This window comes from Oncorhynchus nerka, linkage group LG24 (assembly GCF_034236695.1).
Source record: "Oncorhynchus nerka isolate Pitt River linkage group LG24, Oner_Uvic_2.0, whole genome shotgun sequence".
Lineage (NCBI taxonomy): Eukaryota > Metazoa > Chordata > Actinopteri > Salmoniformes > Salmonidae > Oncorhynchus > Oncorhynchus nerka.
In genome coordinates, this window is record NC_088419.1 from 13,642,134 (window position 1) to 13,666,336 (window position 24,203).

Genomic DNA, 24,203 nt, shown 5'->3' on the forward strand with positions numbered 1-24,203 from the left:
ACATCACTACTATGAAATAACACATGGAGTCATGTAGTAGCTAAAAATGTTAAACCAAACTATATTTTAGATTCTTCAAAGTAGCCACCCTTTGCCTTGATGATAGCTTTGCACACTCTTGCCATTCTCTCAACCAGCTTCACCTGGAATGCTTTTCCAGCAGTCTTGAAGGAGTTCCCACATATGCTGAGCACTTGTTGGCTGCTTTTCCTTCACTCTGCGGTCCAAATCACCCCCAAACCATCTCAATTGGGTTGAGTTTGGGTGATTGTGGAGTCCAGGTCATCTGATGCAGTACTCCGTCACTCTCCTTGGTCAAATAGCCCTTACGTAGCCTGGAGGTGCATAGGGTTGAAAAAAAAAAATAGTCCCACTAAACACAAACCAGGTGGGATGGCGTATCGCTGCAGAATGCTGTGGTAGCCATGCTGGTTAAGTGTGCCTTGAATTCTAAATAAATCACAGACAGTGTCACCAGCAAAGCACCCCCACACCATCACACCTCTCCTCCATGCTTGAGGGTGGGAACCACACATGCGGAGATCATCCGTTCACCTACTCTGCGTCTCACAAAGACATGGCGGTTGGAACTACAAATCTCAAATTTGGACTCATCAGACCAAAGGACAGATTTCCACCAGCCTAATATCCATTGCTTGTGTTTTTGGCCCAAGCAAGTCTCTTCTTCTTATTGGTGTCTTTTAGTAGTGGTTTCTTTGCAGCAATTCGACTATGAAGGCCTGATTCACACAGTCTCCTCTGAACAGTTGATGTTGAGATGTGTCTGTTACTTGAACTCTGTGAAGCATTTATTTGGGCTGCAATTTCTGAGACTGGTAACTCTAATGAACGTATCCTCTGCAGCAGAGTTTAGTCTGGGTCTTCCTGTCCTGTGGCGGTCCTCATGAGAGCCAGTTTCATCATAGCGTTTGATGGTTTTTGTGACTGCACTTGAAGAAACGTTCAAAGTTCTTGAAATTTGACTGACCTTCATGTCTTAAAGTAATGATGGACTGTCGTTTTCCTTTGCTTATTTAAGCTGTTCTTGCCATAATATGGACTTGGTCTTTTACTAAATAGGGCTATCTCCTGTATATCACCCCTACCTAGTCACAACACAACTGATTGGAATAAACGCATTAAGGAAAGACATTCCACAAATTAACTTTTAACAATGCACACCTGTTAATTGAAATGCATTCCAGGTGACTAACTCATGAAGCTGATTGAGAGAATGGCGAGAGTGTGCCAAGCTGTCATCTGGGGCAAAGGGTGGCTACTTTGAAAAATCTAAAATATGAAATATATTTGGATTTGTTGAACACTTTTTTGGTTACTTCGTGATTACATATGTGTTATTTCATCATTTTGATGTCATCTGGTACTGTACATGTGATTTTGTCCTTGAAACATTTTATTGAAATACTGCCCCTTCTGGGGAGTGCCAATTTGGTGGCCAATGTCTATTAAAGCCTCTCATTGGCCAGTACATAGCATATGCAATCCAGGGTTTATATACATCATTGCTATAGATCTGTGGTAAGGGGCAGCTTTTACCTTGCTTCAAGTGACATGACGGTACTGTAGTCCTTCTTGCCTGAGAATAATAGCCGCAGTATGCATGATATGCTAAACAGTATATGCTTTATTCAGGAGGGGGAGTGTGTAGTTTCTACATCAATTTCCCATCCACAAGGGTCACATGCAGATAATCTATTGACTCCCCCATTTCCGATATTAAATTATTGTGTGGGTATAAACAATTTAGCTAGGTTACGTTTCTGACATATTGCCTAATCTTTCCAGTCCTTTCATATCTGTGATGTGAAGTAAAAACAGTCTTTGGGATAGGACAACACTTTATAGAATGCTCTTTTTTAGTGTCCCCTTTTCCACAAAACACACTCTTATGATGTGTTCAAAATATTGTGTTGTCGTGTGATGTTCTGTCAGGGGTCAACGCAAGGCCATGTTAACAGATTTGATGTATCACAATTCTCCCACAGCAGCTGCCAATCAACCAACCTTCCAACAGAAACTGTTTGAGGTGATTGAGAGATATCATAGACAGTTCAGATAATATCTTTCCCCTTCCTGGAAAAGACAGACTACGACCCCAGTTGAAAAACCACTAGATGGGACAATTTAACAAGCGGTGGGTGTGGATGAATGGAAACGGGCTCAACACCATTCTCACACCTGTTCAATACATTGTAATCCCTCGGGGAGAGGGAATGACTGCAAGATCCATCACTCTCACACTCAGCCGGCAGGAAGTCAGACATGCTTTAATGTAGGCTATTTGTCTGACATTGCTATGCTGTTATCATAGATTATCTATGGCTTTTATACTGGTGGAGCGGGGATAGATGCCCAATATGGACAGTAGTAGTTCTTGCAGGTGTAACAATTCCAACACAGTGTTACATTTTATTCTCACACATTTGATAGTGATAGATATGCTATAAAATGTAATGTGGCATGACACCATATTGCTTTTAGAGATTAGGTGAGATAAACAAGCTAGATTACTAGAGAAACAAGCAACAAAAATGGGGTCAGACTGCATTTATATAGATATTTGTTGGGTGCATTCACCATCTCGTTGACTGAGGAGAACATGACACGTGTTGTCACACCTATGTAGCCTACACCTTCAATAAACATGACAATCATCGCATATTTAGGGACTGAGACAATAGGAACACTAGCCTACAGTATTGCTCGTCACGCCAGCCCACTTTTTAAAAAATGCCTCGTGCATCTCAAGCAAAGGATGACTTCCTGCTGACGCATGTTTTAAATTTCATTATGCCGTGAATAATCGTGGTGCATTCTAATCCAACGCTAGCTGTTAAACATTTAAATAACTGTGTTTTCTTTATTTGCATCGTCTTTTTCATGCTGACAAAAAGACGATGCAAATATATATATATATATATATATTAAAATAAGTACGAGGGACGCAGGGGAAAGGGGGCGGCGTTCACCAGTCAGTAGAATTCATGAAAACCACTGTACGGACAGAATCAAACACTACAGTTGGCCTACATCGGCTCGTCCAGGCGCAGTCAAACTCCTCGGAATTATAAGAACGTTTTGAACTTTTAGGGTCATTGAACAACTGCCAAATAATACTGCGAATGTAACCGCAACATTGTCGTGCCACAAAGGAGTTCTCAGTAAAGTTTTAGAAACTTTCAGCACTGCGGTAAGTTGCAAAAGTTCATTTTAAACCCTGTCAATTAATGAGATGTGAAAGGTTACAGCTGATACAGTATGATGATGTGTCGGAAATGTGCCTTTCGTCGAATTCCTTCGTCGGTTGTTAAAATTCCTTAGATTCCTTAGAACATTTATTTGTCTGTCTGACAACATGTAGGGCAAACAGCCTACTGTCGTGTTAGTTGTTGTATATGAGCAAACTGGCAGCTTAACGCAAATAATATGCAATTTTGTGGTCATCAGCTGACAACACTGACAGACCATTGTTGAACAAAGGCTTTATGGTAACATTGTGACCCATTTTAAAAGTAACACGTTCAGATGCCTGAGAAAAGCAGCTCTCATAGTTTTGAAACATTCTGGTGAAGTTGTTCTATGGTTGTGAGGAGTATATCAATGATCCAATGTTGGGACAGCTTACAAAAAGCCTAATCACTGACAACTTGTCATACTGTCAATGCAAAAGAGACTACAAGTGGATGGCAGGTAGTCTTAAGGGTTAGAGCGTTGGTTGCTAGTTCAAATCCCTGAGCAAACCATGGTAAAACAAATCTGTCGACCTGCCATGAGCAGGGCACTAAACCCTACCCACCATCAATAATGTCTGATCCCATTCCGTGACCCCACTCTCAGGAGGGGGAGTGGGATATGAAGAAGAAAGAAATGTGATTTGTTTTTTATTTCACCTCACTTGTACAGGTTACACACTTGTACATATGTGGAACAGGACAAATTATATAAATGTATTTATCATAGGATGCAACGTGTCCATGAGCAAAGTCTAAAACCTGGACCCACAGGAGAAACCAGCGTCTTAACGGTTCGCCTAGACCAGGGGTGTCGAACAAATTTTGCCCCGGGGGCTGCATTCAGTGTTCAACGGAGGACCGCTCTGAAAATGAGCTGTTTCTTCGCTGGCAACATTTGCAAACAATAGTCCTCTTTTCAATACTCCCTGACCGTCGAGCTTTAGTTTCAGTGATTATTAGCGAACTGGACACGGTCAAGAAACTGTCCATTATCATTTCTACCCAGTTTTGATTTGGTTGTAGTCATTTGAAAGAATATTAAACGTTTTTACTAAACCCACCCTCCGGCTTGTGTTTGACCCCTGTCCTTGAAGGAATCCTCTCGTGGACCGATGGTGACACCGATCTTGAGGTTGCAGACAGGGCTACATGACGAACTGTGAGCCGGACTCATGTACGCATCTAAGTGCTATCAATCCTGTTTAATGGCCAAATCTCTCAATAGGAATAGTTAATTTCTTTGCAAAAAAAATCTAATTTTCAGATATTTTCTACCATACGTCCATATAGTATTTCACTAGCCTATATTTTCAGCCTCCGATTACTCCAAGGTAAGTTATTTAATACATCATTGCCTGCACCTTGAGTATGTGCGTCATTGGCAATTTGTCCATTTACATCAGCTGATTGTATTACAACAGCCTGTGGGATAATTGCTCTGTTGGCCTAGAGATGGGTTTGCTCCACTCTTTTCTAAACACTGATAAGCCTGCTACTGCACCTGAGCATGGCCACCTGAAAAAATGACCATCACGTGCTGCCCAGGGCCCACTTGTGAAACCACACTGGCCACAAGGCCAGTGGAATCAGTAATGTGTTGTCGATAGTTCAACGTCTGGGATCTCTTTCTGAATGAGTTTCGATGGGCCAAAGGCCTTGCATTCCTTAGGTTTAATGCCCTTTCAGACAGCACAGCCTGCAGACATATTCAACACATCTCTGCATTTGTTGTGAATTTCTGTTCCTTTCACACTGCTAAGGATTCTACAGTTAATAACCAATTATCATCGTCCTGTCACCTCCAGTGTCAAGCCTCAGTCACCTTCTGCATTACCATCCATGTTCATATCTTTCTTGCATAGCGCAGTAGTGCCTGGGCGGTATCCAGATTTTCATACAGTTTCTGTACCATAATGAGATATATGGTAATACCAGAAGTGCGCACAAGGGGCACTATTCAAAATCTTTACACACAACTATTTATGCAACAGGGATCTTGATCCAGGAGAGGATTGTATGTCTCTGCTGTAACCAACAAATGAATCTTGATGTCTAGCCACTTAGCTAGCAAGTAAGCAAATGTATAGCTGGAACCCTGAGCTGGATGACATTTTATCTAAGATGTATCAAATTTCTTCTAGTTATACTTCTAGTTAGTCACAAGCAGTGGCGTAGCATGCAGCCTCCCGTGAGGTGGGGATGTCCCCCTCCCCGGTATGGAAAATCATACAGTCTGTATTTTGAAACACACCTGTATATACGGTATAAAGAATATATCGCCCGAGCCGACCTGTGAATATCTGTGTGGACCAATGAAACAGGTTGTTATCTCATCACAAACCTCGTTATCAGTGTCTTGGTCAACAGAAACAACCTTGTGGTTGTTATTTGGGCTTTGTACACTGTCCCCACTGAGCAAATAGATATTTGCTGTTGTGCATTGAGAACATGTAAAATGTTAGGGGATAATTTGTATGTTTTTCATGTCAATGAGTCATTGTAAGATATGTTGAATCATGGCCTAAGCTATAAGCAATGTTCACATTGAAATAATGCAGCCCGTGCCAACACAAATGTGGTTGCCAGCAGGCTAGTCACTCTTTCCACTGCCACACTGGGCATCATGCATATGACAGAGCACGGTATCTTTCTTTATTCAGATGGAGAGACTTCCATCAACATTTAAATGTGTGGAACGATACATGGAAATGCTGAAGGAATCAGTTACAGATAAAGGTACACCGCATTGCAGAATGTTAGCTCTTTATCAGCTGTGTTAATCCTTCCTCCCGTAAGCTGTTTTTCTAGCAGACATTCTCATTGGATATGGACCCGAAACTACACGTGTCCTTTAACCTTTCTAGGGCAGGCGTTCCGCTAGCGGAACCCCTCCCCAACATTCCGCTGAAAAGGTAGCACGCAAAATGCTTTTTTTTTTTTTTTTTGAAATATTTAACTTTCCCACATGAACAAGTCCAATAAACAAGATGTTTCTTTCATTTGCTGTATCTACCCATGGTGTCCGATTTAAAAAAATATAAAAAAATAAAATAAAAAGTGTATATATATATATAAATAATAATTATAACAAAAATTAAAAAATAATAATATATATATATGCTTTACTGCGAAAGCACAACATATGATTATGTTAGGTTATAGCCAAGTCAAAAAACCACAGCCATTTTTCCAGCCAATATATAGATACAATGAATCACTAATCTTTGATCTTCATCAGATAACACTCATAGGACATCATGTTAAACAATACAATTATGTTTTGTTCGATAATGTGCATATTTACATCCAAAAATCTGTTTACATTGGTGCGTTACGTGCAGTAATGTTTTGATTGCAAAACATCTGGTGAGTTTGCAAAAATACTCATAATAAACATTGATAAAAGATACTAGTGTTATTCACAGAATTAAAGAGACTTCTCCTTAATGCAACCGCTGTGTCAGATTTCAAAAAAACTTTATGGAAAAAGCATAATCTGAGAACGGCGCTCAGAGCCCAATCCAGCCAGAGAAATATCTGCCATTTTGGAGTCAACAGAAGTTCGAAACAACACCATAAATATTCACTTACCTTTGATCTTCATCAGAAGGCAATCCCAGTTTGACACTAAATGACTGATCTGTAACATAATTTATGTCCAAATAGCCACTTGTTGTTAGCGTGTTCAGCCCAGTAATCCATCTTCATGAGGCGCAGGCACTTCGTCCAGACAACTTGAAATGTTCCGTTACAGTCCTTTAGAAACATGTGAAACGATGTATGGAATCAATCGTTAGGATGTTTTTAATATAAAACATCAATAATGTTCCAACCGGAGAATTCCTTTGTCTGAAGAAAAGCACTGGAACGAGAGAACTCTGTCGGGAGCGTGCATCATGAGACCAAGGCTCTCTGCCAGACCACTGACTCAAAGAGGTCTCATGAGCACCTCCTTTAAAGTAGAATCCTCATTCAAGTTCCTAAAGATGGGTGACATCTAGTGGAAGCCATAGGAAGTGCAACTTTATCCATATCTCAATGTGTATTCGGTAGGCCAAGCTTAGAAAAACTACAAACTTCAAATGTCCCACTTCCTGGTTGGATTTGTCTCAGGTTTTCACCTGCAATATGAGTTCTGTTATACTCAGACATCATTCAAACAGTTTTAGAAACCAGAGTGTTTTCTATCCAATACTAATAATACTATGCATGTATTAGGATCTGGGACAGAGTAGGAGGCAGGTAACTCTGGGCACGCTATTCATCCAAAAGTGTGAATGCTGCCCCCTATCCCAAAAGAGATAAAATACAGCGTAAATGTTCAAAGTTAAACCTCAATGCAGTTTTCCTTTTTATCTGCAATTGATTGAATTCAGTCTCGTAATGTTATAATACAGCGCATTCGGTCAGAGCCCTTGACTTTTTCCACATTTTGTTACGTTACAGCCTTATTCTAAAATTAGTTACATAAAAAAATGCTCATTTAATATACACACAATACCCCATAATCACAAAGCGAAAAAAATGTTTCTAGAAATGTTTGCAAATGTATAAAAATAAAAAAAATCAGAGCCTTCGCTATGAGACTCTAAATTGAGCTCTGGTGCATCCTTTTCCATCGATCATCCTTGAGATGTTTCTACAACTTGATTGGAGTCCACCTGTGGGAAATTCAATTGATTGGACATGATTTTGAAAGGCACACATCTGTCTAGAAAAGGTCCCACAGTTGACAGTGCATGTCAGAGCAAAAACCAAGCCATGAGGTTGAAGGAATTGTCCGTAGAGCGCCGAGACAGAATTGTGTCGAGGCACAGATCTGGGGAAGGAAAGCAAACATTTCTCCAGTATTGAAGGTCCCCAAGAACACCGTGACCTCCATGATACTTAAATGGAAGAAGTTTGGAACCACCAAGACTCTCCCTAGAGCTGGCTGCCTGGCCAAACTGAGCAATCAGGGGGGAGAAGGGCCTTGGTCAGGGAGGTGACCAAGAACCCGATGATCACTTTGAAAGAGCTCCAGAGTTCCTCTGTGGAGATGGGAGAACATTTTCAGAAGGACAACCATCTCTACAACACTCCACCAATCAGGCCTTTATGATAGAGTGGCAAGACGGAAGCCACTCCTCAGTAAAAGGCACATGACAGCTTTTTACTGAGGCTTGCCAAAAGGCACCTAAAGACTCTCAGACCATGAGAAACAAAATAATCTGGTCTGATGAAACCAAGATGTGACACTTGGCAGTTCAATCTGGAGGAAACCTGGCACCATCCCTACGCTGAAGCATAGTGGTGGCAGCATGATGCTGTGGGGATGTTTTTCAGTGGCAGGGACTGGGAGACAAGTCAGGATCAAGGGAAAGATGAACAGCGCAAAGTACAGAGAGATCCTTGATTAAAAACATGCGCCAGAGCACTCAGGACCTCAGACTGGGGTGAAGGTTCCCCTTCCAACAGGACAACGAACATAAGCACACATCCAAGACAACACAGGAGTGGCTTTGGAAAAAGTCTCCATGTCCTTGAGTGGCCCATGCAGAGCCCGGACTTTAACCCGATCGAACATCTCTGGAGAAAACAGAAAATAGCTGTGCAGCGACGCTCCTCCAACCTGACAGAGCTTGAGACTATCTGCAGAGAAGAATGGGAGAAATTCTCCAAATACAGGTGTGCCAAGCTTGTAGCATCATACCCAAGAAGACTCGATGCTGTAATCGCTGCCAAAGGTGTTTCAACATAGTACTGAATAAATGGTCAGAATACTTATGTAAATGTGATATCTGTTTTTTTTTTTTTTATACATTTGCAACAATGTCTAACCGTGTTCTTGCTTTGTCATTATGGGGTATTGTGTGTAGATTGAGGGAAAACAGTTTTATCAATTTTATAGTAAGGCTGTAACGTAACAAAATGTGGAATAAGTCAAGGGGTCGGAATCCTTTCCGAATGCGCTGTGTGTTTTATATATATATATATATATACAAAATGTGGAATAAATATATATAACACACACAGCGCATTCGGAAAGGATTCCGACCCCTTGACTTATTCCACATTTTGTTACATAAAAAAAAAATATATATATATATAATAAAAAATAAAAAAGGTTGTCCTCTCCATCATCATTAATCACGCCCTCATGCTCGGACTAGCATTGTGAAGCCATTTCTGAGTGGTGGAACATGTGGAAAGTATGCAACAATAGGTCCCATGTGTAAGGGCTAAGCAGTGTCAAGGCAGGGGCAGTGGTAGGCACACCCAGTTCCTCTCTGGGATGACTGAGTCTGGCCTGTGGCTCGCAGCGCTGGGGTGCCAATCCACTCTCACCATTTCTCTGATCCCAGACAGATAAAGGCCACCCTGTGGGAAAAGAAACCGTTAGCACAAAAAAAGGAAACATGAGCCATGTAGGCCTACAAAGGCACCAAGCCTCAAGAACTCCATGATCCTCAAGACATTTGTCCTATATTGTCTGTTGCTGAGATCTGGTTGATCAGCGGCAGCTTTGTGAATCAGGTGCAACTGGCCCTGGAGAAAGAAAGCATGTTTGACATTTTGCTGCGATTGTCTCCCGATGAATTTCTGCCCCCATCGACATGTGGCAAAGGTCTGTGATGGAAATATGAAAACAATGCGGTACAGTATGTCAACAGTCTGTCGTTCATTGGACAACTGAGGCATGTGGTATAGTTTTTACCTTCTTTGTTTGGAACATAATGCTCAGTCCAACATGCCATCGCTATTCATGCCCCTGGGACCTTCGGTCTGAACATACAGTTGTTTGACTAGTGCTACCCTGAACAGATGGCTGACTAGTGCTACCCTGAACAGATGGCTGACTAGTGCTACCCTGAACAGATGGCTGACTAGGGAATGCAGTACAATGTCCTCCTTAATGGTCTAGCAGCTACGGCTGTATTTTGCTCTCTGACCTACCCTGGCGTGCTTACAATGATCTCAACTGTTGCCGTGACGACATGTAAATTATCAAGATTACTGCTTAGGTTCTTTTATAGCCAAGTGTGTGTTGCTAACCCTACAACCATGAAGGGCACATATACACAAATGAAGGAAACCCTGCTCTAACAAGGACAGTAAATGGTGGTGGTGCAGGAAGCCTACTGCATTTGTGGAAGGAGGGCTTTGAAATGCTCTGCTGGGCCCAGTCCACATGCCATGAATTCTCCATTTTACTACAGTCTGCCTGCGGTCCAACTCAGATATCACACAATGGACTGGGGATGGAATGCTGTATGAATACACTCGCAAGGAAGAGTGCTTTATGTAGACAGTAACTCCTGATGCTCTAATCAAATTAGTATTTTCTATCTGTTGTCAATAACAGTACACACTTTACTTCCCCTAGTGTGTGTGTGTGTGTGTGTGTGTGTGTGTGTGTGTGTGTACAGTACTAGTCAAAAGTTTGGACACCTACTCAAGGTTTTTATTTATTTTTTATTTTCTACATTGTAGAAGAATAGTGAAAACAACACTATGAAATAAAACATATAGATTCATGTAGTAACCAAAAGTGTTAAATCAAACTATTCTTCAAAGTAGGCACCCTTTGCCTTGACGACAGCTTTCTCTCAACCAGTTTCACCTGGAATGTCCACATCTCAAATTTGGACTCATCAGACCAAAGGACAGATTTCCACCGGTCTAATGTCCATAGCTCATGTTTCTTGGCCCGAACAAGTCTATTATTGGTGTGATTTAGTAGTGGTTTCTTTGCAACAATTCAACCATGAAGGTCTGATTCACGCTCTGAACCGTTGATGTTGAGATGTCTGTTACTTGAAGCATTTATTTGGGCTGCTATCTGAGGTGCAGTTAACTCTAATGAACTTATTCTCTGGAGCAGAGAACTCTCCCGAGTGGCACAGCGGTCTAATGCACTGCATCTCAGTACTAGAGGCTTCACTACAGACCCTGGGTTCGATTCTAGGCTGTGTCACAAACGGCCGTGATTGGGAGTCCCATAGGGTGGTGCACAATTGGTCCAACGTTGTTAGGGTTTGGCCGGGGTAGTTCGTCATTGGAAATAAGTATTTGTTCATTAACTGACTTGTCTAGTTAAGTAAAGAAAACACTTCCTGTTGCGTTCCTCATGAGAGCCAATTTCATCATAGCGCTTGATGGTTTTTGCAGTATCTAAAATATATATTTAGATTTGTTTAACACTTTCTTTGGTTACTACATAACATATGGAATTATTTCATAGTTTTGATGTCTTCACTATTATTCTATAATGTAGAAAATAGTAAAAATAAAGAAAAACCCCTGGATGAGTAGCTGTGTCCAAACTTGACTGGTACTGTGTGATTTAAAAATATCTATATATTTATCACACACACAGGTCTTGCCTTAACCACTCACAGGATTTGTAAATGATATCCCAGCACAAGCATCACCATTCTGGAAGTCTGAACGGGTCATTGAGTAAGAAGACAAAAGGTACAGCAGAATAGGTTTGGCTGATGGCAGTGGCACAACAATGCTGCCTTGGATGGTTTTCAAATGACCCACTCTCTCTGGAGAGCTTGGTTCAGGAAGCTGTAGTAAGGGACCCCACCCTTCAATCCGTACAGGATGAGACCTTTCCTGTTTGGAAAGGAGAGCAAGCAGCTCCCCGTGAGGGTGTCTTCCTTCAGAAAATAGGAGTACCCTTTTTTTTTAAGGGCCAGTTTCCCCAGAACAGCTTCAGTGTAGTCCTGGACATGTTGAATGGAGACTCCCAAAGTGCTTTTTAGTCCAGGTCCAGCAATGAACTATGTCCAGGAAACAGGCCCTAAGTGGACCCCACAAGGTAATTCCTGGAGCCATCCGTGCACTTTCCAAAGTGAATCTTTGGTAATTCGATGTATCTTCTAAATGACTGGAGTTGTGTATCAGGTTTGCACTGAGCTAGGTATGTTATTGGTAATTGAATGAATGGTGGTGCATGTGTATGGTGACTTTTTATTTTAAGAACGTGGGATGCAAAGCAAGTAGACTACATCGTAAGCATAGGGTAAGTTTGTTCAGTTTTTGGGAAAATATTTAAGTGTCGGGTGAAGTGCTGTTTGAATGACGTGGCACTGCTTTTAAAAATGATCACAGCATTTGTGAAAAGACACCCACATCTTGTCAACTGTGAAGGTTTAGTACTTGTCTTGTCTTGTCAAAGGACAATAACAAGCAACAAGACCTGCCTCCAAAGAGTCAGTTGTGCTCATTTGAGGTGTGGAATTTTTGCTGCTTCCATCATGTCGTCTTCTGTTTTCATTGCTCATCAATGACGTCAGTGACTCTCAAATTGTCCAAATTTTGGAACAAACAACAAACTGTTCTTATCAAGAATCATTCTAAGCAGAAGAAAATACAGGTTTCACAATCTCCAAATGACTTTCCGCCAGGGATGAGCTCAGCCAATGTGTATCTCCTGCCAGCAGAACTCATGATTATGAAATGGTTCCATTCCATGATCTGCCTCGTATCATGATTATACGTGTACGGCGTTTGTTGGCCAGTTCCATTTCTCATGTTCAGACTTGAAGCAGTCTTCGATGTAGCAACACATGAACTAAAAACACACCAAAAAATAGAATGGCCTCCATCTTGAGGCAAAACACAAGCTCTCAAAATGTAGAGTAGTCTTTAGCCAACAGGTGGTTGACGGGGCCTCCTGAGTGGCGCAGTGGTCTAAAGCACTGTATCAGTGCTAGCTGTGCCACTAGAGATCCTGGTTCAAGTTGCAGCCGGCCGCGACCAGGAGACCCATGGGTGGCGCACAATCAGCCCAGCGTCGTCTGGGTTAGGGGAGGGTTTGGCCGGCAGGGGATGCTCTTGTCTCATCGCGCACTAGCGACTCCTGTGGCAGGCCGGGCGCAGTGCACGGTCGCCAGGTGTATGGTGTTTCCTCTGACACGTTGGTGTGGTTGGCTTAAGGGTTCAGCGGGCGTTGTTTCAAGAAGCAGTGGTTGGGTTGTGTTCCGGAGGACTCGCGGCTCTCGACCTTCGCCTCTCCCAAGTCTCATTGCTGTAACTCCCGTATGGACAAGACCGTAACTACCAATTTGATACCAATAATAAAATCAATGACATCCTATGATAATACAGAATTGATTTGTATACTCCATTTTCATGTCTAAGTTTCCATCCAACAAATTGCAAATATTCTAAAATGGCATTTTCGCAGCAGAGATGTTTCCATTAAATTGAATTGTTGTGGGAAAGGTTTGCCTGATGACGTAGTTCACATAAACATAAGTTTTGCGGTTTAAAAATACAAGTTAAATGTCTCTCAATTACATTTTTACTTCTGATCATTCCCCCCCCAACATAGCGAACGTACCCACTCTGGTTTTGGTACTTGCGCTCTAGCCAACAGCTCGCGGATACAATGCGGGTAGGCTACAGTACCTACATGATGAAATGATTATGGACAAAATGGCAAGGTCATTTTTATTTGTCAAAAGGAAGGCAATCAACGATCATCACGTCACCAGAATAAGACCCTCGATTATTTTTTTTGACAATGAGCATCAAGCTCATCACCTCCACTTTCACCACCCTGTGAAGTTCATCACTGTGTACTTTCACCACCCTGTGAAGTTCATCACCTCCACTTTCACCACCCTGTGAAGTTCATCACCTCCACTTTCACCACCCTGTGAAGTTCATCACTGTGTACTTTCACCACCCTGTGAAGTTCATCACCTCCACTTTCATCACCCTGTGAAGTTCATCACTGTGTACTTTCACCACCCTGTGAAGTTCATCACCTCCACTTTCACCACCCTGTGAAGTTCATCACTGTGTACTTTCACCACCCTGTGAAGTTCATCACTTATTTCATCTGTAGCTGAATAAACTGCATGTTTTCCTGAGTCGTGTCATCTGGTGACTCAAGTGTACTTTGATATGGTTATTATATCAACATTTGCACATGAAGGTGTTTCCACTGCCATCATTTTAGAAACAAAATGATATCCCACCTTGCCTAGCGTATTTCGTTTTGCCTACATTTGGAAAGTTTACAAACAAATTTGAGGTTTCCATCAGGCCTGTTGTGACTTTGCTTAATTTTTTTTATCAGACATACTTTACTTGAATAAAAAGGTTGGATGGAAACCTGGTTAGTGTGAAAATGTAAACGCATGTTTGAAATAATAACGAAAGAGCATTCCATTAAAAAAATATATTCTCCCTGGGCAAACTGGCAAATCTATTCCAGCTTAATGCGTGATGGTCCATATTCCATATATAGCCTATCAACTAACATCTTTCCCAGTAGGGGAATGTGTCACTCCCAGAGTCCTCTAGGGCCTCATTGGAGTGGAGTTTTAGGGATGAATCCTCACATTTCCTCTCACAGGAAGCCTCTGAAACTGAGGGGGTGGATTCACCACATGGGCATATTTTTAGTACATTTTTAACACTTAGGGGGTTTACCTCCTACCCAGAAAAATGGTCCCACTCATTATTTTATTTAACCTTTATTTAACTAGGCAAGTCAGTTAAGAACACATTCTTATTTTACAATGACTGCTTACCCCGGCCTAACCCGGACGACGCCGGGGTAATTGTGCGCCGCCCTACGGGACTTCCAATCACGGCCGGTTGTGATGCAGCCTGGAATCGAACCAGGGTCTGTAGTGACACCTCTAGCACTTAGATGCAGTGCCTTAGACCGCTGTGCCACTCGGAAGCCCTAAGATAAGCTTCTGGAATTTGACGAGCGTGTATGGCAGTTTGAGTGAAAAAAGTGAGTCTTCCCATTTTGTCTGCTGGCACTTATCTGAAGGGTTGACTGGAAGCCCTACAGTAAGGATTTTTATAGTCTACAGCGTTTCATACACATTTTGTGAACTAGAAATGCCACTGAGCGTGTTAGACAATGCGTTTTGAAAGTGTGTCTCAAGAAATATGCAACACAATGGGGTGGCACAACTCATAATGTTGCTTTCTGACATCACAGTTCTCTAAAACAGTTCTCCCAAACTCTGTCCTGGGGCCCTCCCTGGGTGTACATTTGGGTTTTTTTCTCCCTTGCTCTACACAGCTGATTCAAATAACCAACTCTTCATCAAGCTTTGATTATTTGAGTCCGTTGTTTAGTGCTAGGGCAAAAACCAAAACGTCCAACCCTGGTCTAAAACATACGTAAAGCATAGAGTACACCACATTTACCTCACCCAAAGCTTCAGCTGTTTCAAAGAAGTTCAGGATTGAAGTTATTTCTGCTTTGTCTTAGGTTTTTGAGTATTGAGGGACATGGACATGCTAACTGTATTAGCTGCAGCTCTTACGTATGTCATTACAGCTAATGATTGCTATCCTCGCTCTTTCTTATGGGGGCTTTCACAACAAATATTTGTCTTTTTTAAAATGGAGTTTTCCTCTTAGTTCGCTTAGTTTGGACTTAACGCACTGTGGTTGGCTCAAAAAGTATGGTCTTGGTCTGATTCCTTTCGCGCCATGGTGCGGTTCAAAGCAGGTGAGAAGTATTATTGACTGCGAGCGTTTGATGAAATGCACACAGTAGCCCTCCTTAACTTATTATCTCTGAAACATTTTATCAGTAGCAGCGCATTTTGAGGCATCTGATGCAGATTAGGGGAGAGGGTGCTATAACCTGCCAGGGATATAGGCTACAGAATCTAGCCTGTTCACTAGCGGTTACAACAGCTATGGTTTTCTCCCGCATGTTGTTGGAAGACCAAAGCAAAACTAATGATGTTTTGGGACACAAGATATTCTTCTTGATAATCATAGAATGGATTTAGCGTGAGATGTTTTCCTCCAATAAAACAAATGACTTGAACACGTGGTTGTCAAGGCATTTTAGTTCGTTTGGCAATAAGAAAGCAACTGGACCAACCAAAATATATACAATGTAGCACATAATCAAAGTTATTTGCTCAGAACTATGTGTGAAAACGCCCTTAGAAGAGATTTCTTGCAACCATGAGGGTCATTTCCAGAGTGGTCCTCATTGTTAGTACCCATTCCAAAGACTTATTGAATGGGTCGTAGACCCTACAACCAGTTATGTTGTCAGGATTCAGGAAGTGAGCCAGTCAGCATCTTTTGTTGAAGCTCTGCCATTGCTACCTTCTTTTCTTGCGTTGTCCTCCTTCTCTTCCCATCTCTGTCCCCTCTGGCTTGTTTTGTTTGGACTAAACCGTCAACATTTTGGCTTTGCCTCAGTCGGAGTTGAGACATTCTTATAAGAATATTTGGGGTGTATGAGAATTGTAAACATTTTAATTTAACCTTTTCTTTAACTAGGCAAGTCTGTTAAGAACAAATTGTTATTTGCAATGAAGGCCAAACCCGGACGATGCTGGGCCAATTGTACGCCTCCCTATGGGACTCCCAATCGCAGCCGGATGTGTCTGAGGGGTCAGCTCTGTCAGTCCCCCCAAATGTCACCAGTTGATCCTGCCTAAGTTGAACCATGATGTTTCCTCTTCAGGCGTAAAGACCAATGCTGATATGCTTAAGCAATAAGGCCTGAGGCGGTGTGGTATATGGCCAATATCCATTTGGAGGAAACCTGGCACCATCCCTACGGGGAAGCATAGTGGTGGCAGCATCATGATGTGGGGATGTTTTTCAGCGACTGGGAGACCAGTCAGGATTGAGGGAACAATGAACGGAGCAAAGTACAAATAACTCCTTGATGAAAACCTGCTCGAGGACCTCAGACTGGGGCTAATGTTCACCTTCCAACAGGACAACGACCCTAAGCACACAGCCAAGACAACACAGGAGTGGCTTCGGGACAAGTCTCTGAATGTCCTTGAGTGGCCCAGCCAGAGTCCAGTCTTGAACCCGATCGAACATCTCTGGAGAGACCTGAAAATAGCTGTACAGCATCGCTCCCAATCCAACCTGACAGAGCCTGAGAGGATCTACATAGAAAATGGGAGAAACACTCCAAATACAGGTGTGACAAGCTTGTAACGTCATACCCAAGAAGACTCAACGCTGTAATTGCTGCCAAAGCTGCTTCAACAAAGTACTGATTAAAGGGTCTGAATATGTCATTTATTTGCAAACATTTCTATACCTGTTTTTGCTTTGTCGTTATTGGGTATTGTGTCTAGATTGATGAGGAAAATAAACAGTTGAATCCATTTTAGAGTAAGGCTGTAACGTAACAAAATGTTTAAAAAGGCAAGAGGTCTGAATACTTTCCGAATGCACTGTAAATTGAACAAAAATATAAACACAACATGTGAAGTGTTGGTCCCATATTTCATGAGCTGAAATTAAATATCCCAGAAATGTTTCATACGCACAAAAAGCTTATTTCTCTCAAATGTTGTTTACAAATCTGTTTACATCCCTGTTAGTCAGCATTTCCCCTTTGCCAAGGTAACCCATCCATCTGACAGGTGTGGCATATCAAGAAGCTTATGAAACATGATCATTACACAGGTGAACCTTGCGCTGGGGACAAAAGGCCACACTAAAATGTGCAGTATTGTCATACAACAAAATGCCACAGATGTCTCAAGTTTTGAGGGAGTGTGCAATTTGGCATGCTGACTGCAGGAATGTCCACGAGTTGTTCCCAGAGAATTTAATGTTAATTTCTCTACCATAAGCCACATAATTTTAGAGAATTTGGCAGTACGTCCAACCGCGCTCAAAACCGCAGACCGCTTGTAACTACGCCAGCCCAGGACTTCTACATCCATCTTCTTCACCAGCGGGATAGTCTGGGACCAGCCACCTGGACAGCTGATGAAACTGAGGAGTATTTCTGTCAGTAATAAAGCCCTTTTGTGGGGGAAAATCTCATTCTGATTGGCTGGGCCTGGCTCCTCAGTGGGTGGGCAAGTGAAATCCAAACCCCCCCCCCCCCCCTCCCCCAAGCGCCCCCACTTCGGTGTTCTCGCCAGAGAAGAAATGAGGGATTGTCAGGGGAATAATGCAGGACTTGACCCAAAGCCTGGCCCATAGTTTTGATTAGGGATGGACGATTGTAGATATGTCAACACGTTAGTGGATGTGATTGGGTGAAGCTATCACACCCCGGGCCCTTTATTGCACCCCACATATCAGTCCCCGGTGGACATCTAACGTTGCATTGCCGGAACCCAGGCTACTATCCCAGGATGTTCCTCAACTTTTGAACCTTGTGTTCTACAGGTAACTACCAAAATAAAGGAAACCCCCAGCATAGTGTCTTTTTAATTGAGCTTTGGGCCACTATGAGCCGCCACAACAGCTTCAATGCACCTTGGCATAGATTCTACAAGTGACTAAATTTATTGGAGGGATGCGACACCATTCTTCCACAAAATGTTTTTGTTGATCGTGGTGGAAAACACACTGCTACAGAATCTCCCATCATTTGGGTTGAGATCTGGTGACTACACACATTTTAAACCCCCTATGCTCTTTCGTATCTCCTCTTTCAAAGTCACTGATCTCTTCTTTTAACCATGGTAGACAAAACAATGGCCAGAATAATGACATTCCCAGCATTGGTATGCATGATTGGATGTTAATAGTTTAATTAACCCAGGAACTACACCTGTGTGGAAGCACCCGCTTTCAATATTCTTTGTATCCGTCTTTGTATCCGTCATTTATTTTGGCAGTTACCTGTGTGCTTGAGCTTCAATACTCACTCACAGTGAAATTGAATTTACAGATTGATGGTTGAAAACCCTGAGGCGTGTGGGAAAATTGCATGTCTAGTTGTAATTCCTTCAGCTGTTTGTTCTGAGTGGGACACACTGTGCTGTTACAGAGCTGCTTCATCATGTTTTCTCAGGCACCATCCACATAACCATGTGTTAAAGTGATAGTCAAAAAAAATGTTTAAAACAATTGGGATGATTTGATACCTTAGGTTTGTCGACGGCAGGTAGCCTAGCGGTTAGAGCGTTGGGCCAGTAACCGAAAGGTCAGCTCATGAATTCAAATAAGCAACAAGGTGAAACATCTGTTGATTGCTCCAAGGTCACTGTCAATAATGGCTGATCCCTGGCCGTGATTCCAGGGGGAATTGGGATATGCAAAAAAACACATTTCCATTTCACACCTGTAAAGGTTACCAACTTGTACATGCAGTGAAACAGAACAAATATAAGCACCCCTTATTTGAAATGGTTGATTTAATAAGCTTCAATACCAAGCTCCAAATAAATACTTCTGTTTAGCAAAGTTGTGGGACATCTCTTTTTCTGTCTGGACGTTGCTTTTGGTCAGTGAGACTCTTCAGGAAATCAACCAGTGCATAAACCGATGTGGTATTGCTATAGAGGAGAGATGGGTTCGGTTTATTTTCCCTGTCAAAATATACACGACTAACATTGGCCTCCAGACATGGTGTGAAAGCACAGGAGGTTGGTGTCCGCTTAATTGGGGAGAACGGGTTTGTGGTAATGACTGCAGCGGAATTCCATCCATTATTATGAGCCGTTCTCCCCTCTGCAGGCTCCTGTGTGTGAAACTGACTTGACCCAGTTCAAGAATGTTAAAGGGCATTTGTTCTACTGGGATACAGAATCTGGTCACCTGACTATACTAGTCATAAGTGTGTCTAAAGTTAGCGGAAGATGTTCAGGTTTGGCCTCGTGATTTCTGATTTACTTCTAGCAAAACACTGTTGCTATAAATGGGAAGAAAATAATTATTATCACAGGTCTTTGAAAGATGCAGACAGCATGAAATCAGACAACAATCTGACTAGACATATTCCATCATTCATCCATCGTAATGTTTTTTTTGAGACATTTCACTGTTGCAGCCTGGGTATATTTAGTCTGACTCATTTGTAATCACACACGTTAACAATATCATACTCAATTATTTAGTTGCTCAATTATGTTGATGTGTTGTTCATGTTTTCTGATGATTTAAATACCTTTTTGTGGAGACAATCACTCACTACTGCAATTCATTATTGAGGGCAGTGACTGAGTAAGGACATCTACTGGCTGTAACTGAAATGACTTTCTCACAACCCTTATTCAACCAAACCCACTAACCAAGATCCCAGGAAGTGTATTGAAAATGTTCTAGTACTTTATATTAATAGGCAATTGAGTTCAGTTTTGTTTTTGAGTGACTGAATCCAAACATTGAAAGAAACAACACAAGAAAAATGTACTTTGTTTAAATACTCATATTGTCAGAAATAATTCCAATCCACAATTCTTATCAACACAATACAGGTCATTTAGTTTTTTCAGTACGTAAAAAAAAAAAAAAAATTCAACGTTGTTCAGACTGTTCAGGAGTAATGTACTTTTTGGAATAATTTACTAGAACTGGGCGATATGGACAAATCCATATCACTATAAATTGACTGAATTATAACGATAAAATGAACGATACGTTTATAACATTAATGTGCACCAATGACTTTTTTTTATAGTAGCCTTAAAACTACTACTTTGAATATTGCAGCTACTATTGTCCCATTTCAAACTTCACATTCTTCTAGTAAAGGCTACTGAGTCAGTTGTGCTCACGTAAGGTGGAATCTTTCTGCCGCCATCATGCCATCTTCTCTGTTTTGTTTTCATTACGCATCAATGAAGAAACCAACTGTTTTTTATCAGGAATCATTCTAAGCAAAATAAAAGCCAGGTTTCACTATCTCTAAAAGATTGGCCTCCGGGGATGAGCTCAGCCAATGTGTTTCTCGTGCCAGCAGAACTCATGATTGTGGAATGGCATGATATGCCTTGAGTGGGGATGGTTGAGAACCATGAGGATTATGGGACAATTGTACGTCTAGTTGTTGTATTGCTTCAGCTGTTTGTTCTGAGTGGAACACACTGCTGTTACAGAGCTGCTTCATCATGTTTTCTTAGGCACCATCCACATAACTAGGTGTTAATGTGATAGTCCAAATAATAATAATAATCCAATGTTTTAGCGTAATAAAAACATCTAACAAACGTATAAATATTTTGGATCATTTGAAGCACTAAGTATGTCGACTGCAGGAAGCCTAGCGGTTAGAACGCTGTGCTAGTAACCAAAAGGTTACAAGGTGAAAAATCTGTCGCCTTAAACGGAATTGCTCGCCGTCAATAATGGCTGTGACCCCACTCTTCGAGGGAGTTGAGGATATGCAAAAAAACACATTTCCATTTCACACCTCACACTCGTACAGGTTTTAAAATGGCTTAATTAATCAAATCAAATGTATTTATATAGCCCTTCGTACATCAGCTGATATCTCAAAGTGCTGTACAGAAACCCAGCCTAAAACCCCAAACAGCAAACAATGCAGGTGTAGAAGCATTAATCGCCCCCAATTAATCTACACACACACTAACCAATAATGACAAAATCGATCATTGTAATGTTTTTGAGACATTTGACTGTTGCAGCTATGGTAAAATTAAGTAATAAGGCCTGGTGGGAGTGTGGTGTATATGTCCAATATACCACAGCTAAGGGCTGTTCATAGCCACGACGCAATGCGGAGTGCGTGGACACAGCCCTTAGCCATGGTATATTAGCCATATACCACAAATCCCCGAGGTGCCTTATTGCGGTTTATAAACTGGTTACCAATGTAATTGTAATTATGTTGTTTCGTCATACCTGTGGTGTACGGTCTGATATACCACAGCTGTCAGCCAATCAGCATCCAGGGCTCGAACCACCCAATTTCTAATTAGTCTTTTACTCATTTGTAATCACACACATTTACAATATCATGCTCAATTATTTAGTTGCTCATTTATGTTGCGTTCATGTTTTCTGACTATTTAAATGCCTTTATTCAACCAAAATCATTACAGCTTCACAGAAGCACTTATTTAACCAAAAACCAATAGAGCTTTACAAGCCCTCTTTCAACCAACACCAATAGAGCTTTACAAGCCCTCATTCAACCAACACCAATAGAGCTTTACAAGCCCTCTTTCAACCAACACCAATAAAAAGCCAACCAACACCAATAGAGCTTTACAAGCCCTCTTTCAACTAACACCAATAGAGCTTTACAAGCCCTCTTTCAACTTAACACCAATAGAGCTTTTCAACAAGCCCTCATTCAACCAACACCAATAGAGCTTTACAAGCCCTCTTTCAACCAACACCAATAGAGCTTTACAAGCCCTCATTCAACCAACACCAATAGAGCTTTACAAGCCCTCATTCAACCAACACCAATAGAGCTTTACAAGCCCTCTTTCAACCAACACCAATAGAGCTTTACAAGCCCTCATTCAACCAACACCAATAGAGCTTTACAAGCCCTCATTCAACCAACACCAATAGAGCTTTACAAGCCCTCATTCAACCAACACCAATAGAGCTTTACAAGCCCTCATTCAACCAACACCAATAGAGCTTTACAAGCCCTCATTCAACCAAAACCACTAACCAAGATCCCAGGATGTGCATTGAACATGTTCTATTATGTTTGAATTAATAGGCATTTGAGTTCCATTTTTGTTTCACAATACTTTTTTTACTTCATGAATTCAAACAGATTTTTAGCACAATACTTTTTGTTGTTGTAGTAACTACTCATATTGTGTGAAATTGTCAGTCCACAATTCTTATAGACAAAATACAATTTCCCTGTCCTTTTAAATGTTGCAATATTGTTCAGACTTCATGAGCAATATACTTTTTGTCAATGCTGGACTTTGGGCAGGAGCTCACCGGAGCAGAGTACCGGCACCTCAAATGTTCTGCTTGAGCTCCTGTTCCTCTTATAGAATATTAGCTCTAAAGTTTAGTGGAGCTCCTGGACCTAAATATAAACAGTCCTGGCACCCAACATGAGTACTGGCACCTATTTCAGTCCAAGTCAAGCACTGCTTTCTGTAACAATTTACGTTAATGGTTTAGTGCTGCTCAGAGTTGTCTGAGGTGAGAGCAAGCAGAAAGTGCTTAAAGGTGTAATAAAATGGTGTGATAAATACATATCTGCCCACTGTAATTGCCTTGGCTGCACCCCAAGCATAACAGCTGAATAGGCTGCCTGCAGACCCACCTTATACAAGGGCAACGGTGCTTTGAGCTCACCGAGGGCCTGACTGCGTCAATCCACTGTGCCCTCAACCTTTTAAATGACTGTGAAGGGAGGAGTGAGAGGAAATTTGGATTGGAGAAGTAGCTGTGTCAGTGCCCCTAATTTATTGCTTTCTTGCCCTGTGGAAAATCAAGTTAGTTAGTCCTGTGTGTGGAAAATGTAGTGTTTTGCCAAACTTGCACAGTGTGAATAGAGCTGTGGACTGAGACAGCCACCCAGACAGACAAAGCCAGAAGTCATGGACAATACCTTACAACAAGCATCTTTCTACTGTGTGGTCTGTCACACCATGGAAGATGGGACTGCTAGAAAAGTAAACTTGAGTTTGTGGTTGTTTGGAAAGCCTGGCATTAGTGGCATGAAGTAACAGCTTAAAGACCCTTGAAGATGTGAGATGGATTCACTTCTTGGATTCTTTTGAATGCCCTCTAAGTAGTCTGGTGGACATTCAAGATGTAGGAAGAACCATAAAGACATTGGTGGAATCTGTTTTCTCAGACCACATGAAGAGGCACATTGGACCACAGTAATTATATACTCACTATTTAATATGTACTTATTAGGCTGGCAAACACCTTCGTGTCCAAGGAAAGTTTGGCCTGCCGTGGCCCGTGGGATCTACATTTTTAGTTTATTTTAGGATTTGTTTTAAATGGGAGTCAATTGATATATTATATTGCTGAGTGGGCATTGTTTGCCAAGTTACAAATCATTAGAGCTATTTTATAAACTTTTAAAAGTTTGCAATAAAAATAACAATTTTGCGGCAGCTTGAGGCAATTATTAACAGGATTTTGAACTTATTTTATTTCTAATACATTCTGAAGTTAAGTTGAATTTCTCCTGCTGTGTTCAGCAGGGTTAAGAGTTAGGGGAGCTGTTAAACCGACTCGCTGAAACACCTGCATGATTTGCAATGTTGAGTGGCGATGATA

The 24,203-nt window shown here is 41.6% G+C and overlaps 1 protein-coding gene across 1 annotated transcript in view; it reads left to right on the top strand.

Moving 5' to 3' along the window:
- The first annotated feature begins 2,995 nt into the window (after nucleotides 1-2,995).
- LOC115107543 (pleckstrin homology domain-containing family G member 3) overlaps nucleotides 2,996-24,203 on the top strand; it is a 119,466-nt gene continuing 98,258 nt past the window's right edge. The window contains exon 1 of the mRNA XM_029630941.2: nucleotides 2,996-3,211. The gene's annotated coding sequence lies outside the window, so the exon portion shown is untranslated. The remainder of the gene's footprint in view (nucleotides 3,212-24,203) is intronic.